This window comes from Acanthochromis polyacanthus, chromosome 16 (genome assembly GCF_021347895.1).
Source record: "Acanthochromis polyacanthus isolate Apoly-LR-REF ecotype Palm Island chromosome 16, KAUST_Apoly_ChrSc, whole genome shotgun sequence".
Classification (NCBI taxonomy): Eukaryota; Metazoa; Chordata; class Actinopteri; family Pomacentridae; genus Acanthochromis; species Acanthochromis polyacanthus.
Genome location: NC_067128.1, coordinates 32,775,906 through 32,786,337, shown reverse-complemented (window position 1 = coordinate 32,786,337; position 10,432 = coordinate 32,775,906).

The window sequence follows — 10,432 nt, the reverse complement described above, 5'->3', positions numbered from 1 at the left end:
AACTTAGAGATGTCCTTATTTTTGAAAGAGCAGCAGTATTTTTCAATGAAGATGACAATAAATGAATCAGAAATCCAGTCTAGACATTGTTAATGTGGTAAATGACTATTGCAGTTGGAAACGGCTGATTTTTAATGGAATATCTCCATAGGGGTACAGAGGAACATTTCCAGCAACCATCACTCCTGTGTTCTAATCGTAGACTGTATAATAAATTATCACATCGGAATTAATCCAAACAAGGAGAACAGAGTTTATGGTGAATGAGTGTCTAGGCTACCTCATATATAGGACCTGTCAATCATTCCAGACCAGACTGCCAATCAAGTAGCCCCGCCCTCTGACAGGACCAAAACTTTAACGCTTTATATAAAATTCAATATTGATTTATTTTCAGATCAGCCACCTGATCTCTGGTTTTGACCATGAAGACGAACAGAAAAAAATCCTGAGCTCTAGAAAAGCAGTCTCTTGTGTTGTAATTTTTGTCAAGTAGAACTGGGGTCTATGGAGCCAGAGCTTTTTGGAGCCAGCCCCTGGAGGACGGAGTGGTACTGCACATTTTTGACACTTCCATGTAGACTTCATTTTTGGAATCAGTTGCTAAGTCCATCTTTATTATACAGTCTATGGTTCTGTTGGTACATTGCATTATCTAACCATGTTTAACGGCTAATTGATGATTAGAAAACCCTTCTGCAATTATGTTAGCACATCATGGAAAATCGTCTGGGTGACCCCAAACTTTTGAACAGTAGTGTACATATTGAAGAACTGACAATAAATCTGCTGAGTTTTCTACTCTGCACTAAAACTCCAAAACCAGGATAAACTAATGTGCATAAGTGCACAAAGAATTGCATCAACTCGTACTTGCTGTAAGGTATAGATTACGTCATCTGATGTCTGTTAGAACAAAGTTTTTGTTCTGCAGAAAATGACAAAAACTCCAAAATTCCCAATCCTCCTTCCCAGACTTTAATCAAATCAGTGCAACAAACACACATACCTGTGCACACACACAGACTCACAGATGTACCACACATCCACACAAATGAGGGCCTTGTTTCGACCTGTCAGTCACCCATGCCTCTCACAGCCAAGGTCTAGTGACAACTGTTAAATCGGAGCATGCTTTAATCCCTACCGTGGCTAATGCTGTTAACTGCAGAGCAGCATCTCAGCTAACACGTCCTGGGTAACTCTAATTACCCCTGGATGAGTCTCGCTCCTCCTTCTGCCCACATGGTGCCCAACTCCACATCACGGTGGGGAGAAGAGGCCTGACATCACCCGATACTTTCTACTTCCTGTCATTACAAAACTCTCCTCCTAATCTCGGGCCAAAGTGTCTCACCTCCTGAGCTCCTGTAATGGGGGCAAAGCTCAATGAAGACGTGACCCTCCACCAACCCCACCTTAAGTTACCCCTTGCAACTGTGTCCACCCGGCTCTCAGGCGTGGTAAATTGGGTTAACGCACACTAAGTGTCCCATCGTTAGCGTTGTTAATTGACTACTGCGTGTGATAATTAACAGGGAGCGGACTGCCTACCTCGCTAATCTTATTTAGGTCATTTGCATTTAAAATGGTTTTGGTCTCTCTGGCAAGTTGGGGAAAAAAAAAATCTCGCTCTTGGAGATCATGTTTGATGGGTGAGTCGGACTGCCGCAGCCACTTTACATAAAAGCCTGTGAAATTGGGGTTGATGCATTTTCTGTGAAATGTCGTGGTCCGAAAGCACACACAGGAAAGAGACTTGTGGATTTAATCCTCGTGTTGTCCTGTGGTCAAACTGACCCGTTTAAAGTTTGAAAATGTGGGAAAAAAGCAACTGTTTTCACAGTGAAACTTCTGATGTCCACATTTTCAACATTTTTGGGAAATTTTTGAACATCTTTTGGTGGAAAAAAGAAATGTTATTAAGACCATTCACAAAAAAAATCAACCAAAATCCAGCGAATTTCGCTGGATTTTGGTTGATTTTTTTGTGAATGATCTTATAGAAAATAATAGACATTTTACTGATACATATGGAATCATTTTAGATATTTTAAGATTTTTTTGGGAAGATTTTCACTCATTTTTTGAAAACATTTACAATAATTTACTTGCCAAATTTGGAGGATTTTTTAAAAAAAATTTTTAGGGAAACTTTTAAGGAATTATTGGAATTTTCTTCCTTGAGGTTTTGCAATTTTTAAGATATTTGGGGAATTTTTTTGCTGAATTTTAACTTTCTTTCAGATAAGGAAACTATATTTTTTGGTGCCTGTAAATGAAGACAACAGAAGGGTTAATATAAAAGAGCAGAAATGGGCAAGAACTGTCGAATAAGTCGCCCAGAATGACACAACCTGGATGCGTGTTTCTGTGTTTACCAAAGGCATCCTGTCCCATAAAAGTTCCTCTCATCCCATTTCTCTTAGCGGCTGAACTCTTAATGTATTAAGGTTGATTTTTTTGTTGCCATGCTGTGATACCTCCAGATGAATGTTTCCTTTGTTGAAGCACCTTCTGTCCTATTTTGGCAATGACACGAGCGCTCGGTAGCTACAGGGGAGACACACGACTGAGCACTCCTCCTGATTCACACAAGCATTAACACAGCACATTAGCTCAGCGGAGTTGTGGGAATGAAAGATGGGCTAACACCGCTGCCCCAGGCAAAGTGAAGACGTACACTAAAGCCAGCTGCCATCTATTATGGATAGCCAGCGCCGACCCCCGCTGTTGGTGTTACAGGGGTGACAGTGCTGTCCTTGCCGAGGCGGTGACCTTCGTTGGTGGGGAGAGGGCGCTGGGCAGATTAAAAGTGGACTGGCTCACCGTGCAGTCCAAGCGTACCCCTGATGTTCTGCCCAGATGGCAACCGCACACACACATTCTGCTGCATCCTGGGAGGGCAGATGTGGGGTAACGAACGCCGCCGCTCCTCGGGGCGCTCCGCCTTTAGAGTCTACGCGCTCTACGGTTTTTTCCCTCCGCACACACACATTCACACACACAGGCGAACACACACCTCATGTAGTCCTCAGAGGTCTAACCAACCCTCACCTCCTCCTCCACTCTCCTTCTGAGTGTTTCTCCATCACTTAATTCTGGCTGTATGTATGTGAATCATCCATCACTCACTCAATCAGTCCATTGAATTTCATTTAGTGCGGTGTTACACAGGGCATGTGATTGATTCACTGGTACCTTTTCACTGAAGCTTGAATGACACACAATGCTGGTTTGTAGACGCTCACACACACACACACACACACTCGCATATCACTTGCTTATACGCTGCTGCACTGGGTCTCCGCTGCCAGGGGGGAGAGTTGGTGCCCATGCTGCCAAAGAAGATCCCTTAGAGATTTACTCAAGGTCGCCATGTCCAGCTGGCTGTGCCAACATCTGTTCAGAATGGCCTCAAGACTGGCATGAGAGAGGCCCGTCTACGCTGCTTGACCTTGGACCAGCGGCCACGGCTGGAGCTAGAAGGGCACTCCGAGAGCGGATCCTCCACAAAGGCCAGCGCCCCTTCTCACATTTGTTGGTATTATTGTTATTATTACAGAAATGATCGAATTTCAAATCTTTAATCTGCCAAATTTTGTAGGTTGTTCCAGATGCCACGCTCTACCTTTCCACCCAAGTTTCATGAAATTTGGCCTGGTAGTTTTTGACATAATCCTTCTGACAGAAAGACACACAAACACACCACTCTCACATAGAAATCAGTGCAACTGACTAGCTGCAGCCAGTGTCAGCCATCATTCATACTGCTTTGTCATTTTTCAGTTGAGGGGGTTAGAAGCAGAGTGGTCTCACCCACAAAAAAATGTCAACAGGGTTTTAAAATCCAAGGTATGTGTATGTGATTGTTTGTGGCTCCAATACTGATTGGTAGAGACCAAAATAAGAGTGATAGGAGAGTTTGGAAGCACAGTGGTCTGATCCATTCTCTGTAGTTTTTGAGAAAAAAGGGTTTTGTGTTTTCAAGAATGATTTACCATTCGAAGCGTCACTGTAGCCCTATATTTGGGTTGTGGGTTAGACTTTATCATTGAAATCTAGACCATAAAATATTACAGAAATTATACAAAACTCAGTTGAGATTTTTGTGCTTCTAACCTCCACAACAGATGAATGTTAATATTGCTCCAAAGCTGCTGCATAAATAACCGATACTTTGTTCGGCTGAAAATATTACCTTACATTGGTCTATCACAGATTTCTTAGTATAAATTTACATCTGTGTACCAATATGAACAAAACATAACACAGAAAGCAGAGTGGCTCTACCTCCAATGGTTAAAAGAAGAAGTGAAGAAACTTTTGAACAATGAAAGAAGTTACGGATACAATTTTCAAGATGTAGTGGACTTCACTTTTGAAGCATTTCTGACTTGATTACGGTGCACCAAAGTCCACCTCAGGATCAAACATGAGACAAAGATTAGAAGCATAGAGTTTGTCAGTCAGCAGGTCTTCTCTGATTGGAGATGAACCATTTGGAAAGAACAGAAAATGAAAACATCTGCAACATCAAGTGAGAAACAAGGCTTAGAAACATAAAGTCAGCAGATACAAGTGTGTGTCATCTGCATAACGTGAGAGAAATACTGAGAGGAGCTACATTCTGCACACACATTATGACAAAAATCCAAGGAAACCTGAGTATTTGTTGTAATTTCAGCAGAGTTTACATGGTGTCATGGTGTGACAATATAATTTATTTCTTCCTTACAGAAAAATATGTTGAAATTTTGCTGCCAAGGTTTTTTTTTTCATATTTCTTGGACAAACCAAATATTTCAACTTCGCTATGGCGGCAGGTTTCTGAAGGCGAATGACTTCATGTACATGGCGACGTCGTTAAGCGTGGTGTTAGTGGACAGAAAAATGATTGACCACTACCAACACTTTTCTTGTTTTAATTCTTCATGGAGGTTGTTCTCTGCCAGTAAGCCTATTGATTTTTCTATCAAATACGAAAACAGGCATTGTGGGGAGGCCGCAGAGGTCAGTGTGAATTAGAGCAGAGGTGTGTGTGTGTGTGTGTGTGTGTGTGTGTGTGTGTGTGTGTGTGTGTGTGTGTGTGTGTGTGTGTGTGTGTGTGTGTGTGTGTGTGTGTGTGTGTGTGTGTGTGTGAGGGCGTCCCCTCCTCCTCCCCTACATCCCCATTGTCACTCCCCAAAGGCCTCTCTGTTAAATTGGCTGACAGATAATAAGATCATACAGGAGAGTACAGACACAGAGACCTTTGTCCCACAATCCAACAGTCTTGCTTCTGGTAAAGCTCTTGGTCTGCAGTGCAAACGCCACAAAACACAGCACAGTTTGCGATGCTACGCGATCCGGCAGCTCGCCCTAGCAAAAACTTCGCTATATTTAACTGTAATTCTCGTGAAGTCAACCCATGTTTCATGTCTGCTGTTGCTTCATTTTTCATGACTTTTCCACAACATTTGACCTTGTGCATATTTACGGGCTCATAACTTTGATTCTAATCATTCTACTGTAGAAGCAGCTGATTGATGTGAAATGCATGGCTAACAGGCTAACACACACAGTAGATTATATCAAGTATTCTTGACTAAATTCTAATTTAAGCTTTCCCTGATGGTCTTGATTTTAAGCAACCATTGTCAGAGGATGTTTGGCTATTTATATGTAGCTTTATGTTGCAGTGAATAATATATACCTCTACCCTTACCATTATCCTGTGTTTTTGCACTTCTTTAGTTACTGTAGTATGCATTCTAATACTCGTCTGAAAAAATCCATTTCACATGTAAACAACATTCTCAAATTCAAAAAAGCACAGCTCTCCTTCCTCATCTGTTTGTGGTCTTAATATTTATACTGCAGCTCCCACTTTCTCTCGTTATCTCTAAATCTCTTTGCTAAAAAATCCCAAATGGGACGACTCTATTCAACCGCTATCTGCTTTACATTTATCCATAGTATTCATCCAGAGACGTGCAGCTCTCCTTTTCCCCACTACACCCCTCAATACATCCCCATAGCGTGTCCTCGGGCCTTCTGCCCCAAGGGCTCATGGGATACGAATACTCCCTGGGGCTGCTGCTTTCACAGCCTGTGAGAGAAGCACTCGAGAGAGAAGGAGAGCGAACAGGAGAGAGGCAGCAGCAGCAGCAGCATTTCTCTGCTTGCTTGATGTCACTATGATGGAAATATGCATAAGTGAGAAAAGGCATAGTGGGCCTTTGGGGCCCAAATAGTACAAATATTTTAATAACAAACACTTTCACTGTTTGCCTCCTGTAACGGCACCTGGGTATTATTTCACATTGAATGCAGTCAGTCGGAGCCAGATTGTGTATGCATAAAGATATAGATGTTTTCTTCTTTTACTGGAAGTGATTTTCATGCTGGGGAAAGTTTTCCTGGTGATATGTCCTTTGGAGAACTGTCATTAATCAAAAGTCAAAGTCACCTCAGATCTCACATTAGAAAAGACCAGTTTAGCTACGGCTGAAATTGCAGCTGACCCCTCTTGCCCTGAGCACTTATTCAAAATCAGCAACACGGCCATAGGGGGCTAAAACAACTAAATTGAGTGAGGTTGCAAGAAGCTAGTAAGAGTACTGGGGGAAAATACCCAATAAAGCACTGCCACCTGGCAATCTCAAGGGTTTCTTTGAGCCTTCAAATGTCCTGATGGGTGACTTATGGCTTTGTATAAGCTATAAATGTAAATGACAAGGGGGTTACACTGCTGAGAACAAGGGGGGAAAAATGAGCAAAAAATGGCAGCGCTCGTGCCAAAACAGTAACCTCTGTCCAGTGGTCAAAACAGTCGACATACTTCCAAACTTCCAGCTTCAGTCGACGAAGCTTCTTCCTGCACTTAAAAGAATGAACCCACAGATAACGGCAACTATTACAAAAATCGTTTAACAAAAAAAACAATCAACCTTCTACTAAAATTATCAGAAAATTCTCAAGTAAATATATAATATGTGATCTGGAAGCTGTAATGTGTAAATGGTAAACTGAGGCATGATATTGTTGAAATTGAACTAATTTTTCTTCAGAAATTCAAGTTGTTCATGATGTTTTGTATAAAGATAATTCCTTAAATGTGTACTTTTTTGCACTTAAAAGAAAAATTTGGACTTGTAATGACTTATAGGTTTCCATGCTGTGATTTTATTGGTCACTTGAGATCATATTGGGCTGAATGTGACACCAGAACTAAAATGAGTTTGACACTTGATCTAAAGTGTCTCTGCTTTGTACACATACAAAAACAGTATAAATTAATTTGCAGTTCATGTTTTGCTTTTACAGCCTTAAATCAGACTTCCTTTTTTCCTTCTAGTTTCTCACTTGGTCACAGTCACATATAATTAAAGACCTCAACATTAGCGGACATCCGTCTCCATAGTCAGTGTATTTGAGGTTAAGAAAAGAAAAGAAAATACAGGAAAAGGGTGTGGCTGAACAAGTTAGACTCCCGTCTTGGATTTTTCTAATGAGCTGTCAGTCATTTCTCACTGCCCAACAACTTTCATCTGCCCTGATTCCTCCCAACCTCCCCCATTTATCACTCCTTTCTCTCTTCGGCGACGCACTCCTCCGACGCCCCGTGTCGTTTATCACGTCCGGTGGAATAGAGTTTCTCCAGCTGTCAATTTAGGAAATGGAGTGACGAGTGAGACCCCTGGGACCCCGCGCTAATCTCAGACTGCAACGTTACAGAAAATGATGTACATCTCCAGCAGCCACTCACCTCCACGTGGAGCACATGTGGACATCAGTTATCTGGGTTCTCCTAAGATTCATCCTGTCGACAAACATATTAAAGCGACGCAGCAGGTCAGCTCAGGCGTTCACCTCGTTCGCCAACGTGTCAATGAGGTTCCAACTTGTGCAGAAGTGTTAAATTCATCCCACAAGGCTGCAGGTTCTACTCTGCTCTGCTTTACTCCACGGCTCTTTCACCTTGATGGCGTTCGATAAGCCGCCACGTGCCCTACGGGGCTTCGACGGTCAGCGCTGCTGCTGCTGCTGTCAAAGCCGGCGGTGAAGGATGCCGGTGTCAAACGGTTATGCGTCTGGTGGGGAACAGATATCATAGTCTGTTACATGACAGGCGTGGCGGATGAGCAGTGAACGAGACTTCTGCTCATCAGTCTGCTGACCGGCCTCTGAACGCACAAATACCTTTACATTAGCGACACGTTAGGGGGGAAATCTGAGAGGGACAAAGTTTATCTTATCTCAAAGTTTGCGCACAATATTTCTCTCTAAAATGAACTCAGTAATCACCAGCTGCACCACAGAGTGAGCTGGTGCGAAACACTCCTCTAATGGCCATAGTACAGCAGTTATTCCAATGGCCGGCCACTTGTAATCACCCTTGTGGTTTAAAAGGTCGAGGGGTCAGGGGTTATGGGAGATAAGGACCCTAGGGGCCGTCATAAAACACTTGCGACACTTCAGCCCTCGTTTGTCATGCCAGAGCTCGATACCACTCATTCATCTTGGTTAGGAAAGTCTTTTCCTTCAACAGACACCTCACATCATAATCCTGCATTGCGTCTGCACACTAAGACTGTTTTCAGTTTCTATTTTCAGTCATGTTCAAGGCATGACGTTGTGTGACTATAAAAATGAGAGTTGATATTTAAATCTATGGCGAGGTTTATTTAGATTAACTTCTCCTCTCCGTGTGTGTTACTGTAATGCGTGTTCGGGGTTTTCAAAGTCAAAACACTCTTCCTCAGATTGGGTGGTAACAGCGGCTGCTCGCCCTCATCCACATCTGCATTGTATTTTCTTGAATTTGCCGGCGCAGAAAGGCACAATCAAACGGCCGACGAAACAAACGAGATTCCCTTTACATTAGGCGAGCGTGTAATCACATTTCCCATGTTGTCTCTTTCCCTATACGCTGCGTCCCGTTGAAAGTGGAGCCAGAAAGTATCCGCTGCACCGGGAGGGTCACAGTGCAGCCCCGGTCGCAGGCCTGCCTCGGTTTCAGCTCTTCGTAGAGAGACGCTCGCCGCCGCTGAGACGTCTCATTTAGTGCATCTGCAAACAACATTACAGGTGGAAACGCTTTAGGGAGATGTCTTGCAAACATTAATCCAATTTGCGTCCAAAGCCATTTCAAACGTGTGTCCCTCTGCACTCATGAAATGAGAGAGATCAAATGGGAGGCAACACAAACATTTCCAAGGACTCCGTTGGGCACACAAAGGAGATGTCATCACTAAGAGGATCTGCATTCAGCGAGGAGAAAAGAAAAGGCACGGACGGTTTAAAAATATTGAAAATACTGACATTTAATAAACCAAGCGTGGCGACTGAAAGTGGGCTAAAATGCAAAAGGATCCGTGGAATTTTGATTCAAGAGGACAAAAATCATGTTTATCAAATTAGAAAGATTACAACACAAGCTACTGGAACTATATCATGTCTACAAAAAATCCTACAATGAAAGTGAAACAGCAGCAGGTGGTGGCACCAATAGTCGCATCATGCTCCTTAAAGCATTTGATGAATTTCTACTGCTAATTGAAGACTTTTAATTTCAGATTTGAGCTCCAAATCCGTGACATTAATTTGAAAAATCACCACATTTTTCATTTTTTTAAGGTCAAATAGGAATAAGCCATCAGAAATGTTAATTCTATATTTTAAATTGATGTAATATATTTAAAAAAAAAAAACAAGAAATCACACCCAACAGGAAATGAAAATATGAACACCTTATGTCAGATAGTGGATTAAATTGACACTAATAAAAGCCTGCACACTTTATGACCACACTGAGTGTTTAAATCTGGGTGTAAATGCTTTAAATGATTCCTGGATGCAAAAATGAAAACTTACAAGAACCATAGAAACAAAAAGAGACATTCAGTCAGTGGCAGAAACCGTGCTAAATGTGAAATACTGCCTGTAGTTAAATACTACCCTCTAGTGGGCGTCACAACGCTGCTGGATGTCTCGTCATGAGCCGAGCTGCATTTTATCACCTCAACTGATTCTTCAGCTTCTTTTTTCTTTATTACAATCTCAAATACAATACGGCGCCCATCTGTAAACTGAATATTTGATTGAGTCTCTTGGAGAGCAAACACAATAAAAACAAACTGGGCAGTCCTGCAAATGTAAAGTGAATTAAATCAATAAATGGTGCCCTTTTATAGTTCGAACGGAACAAAAGAGACGATGCAGGAGCAGAACTAAACACGAAAACTATATTCAAACAAAAGAGAGAGTAAATTAAATACCTGTAAGTTTTAAACAAACAAGCTAAATGAAGATTTTTTTCTTTTAAATGCTGGATTTACTGTGTTTTACATATATTCATACACTTATTACTTCATGGGATAAGCAGTGTATGTATAATTTAAAATAAAAAAATACAGAGCAGCTGAATCAATAAAGACTGTACTCTTCT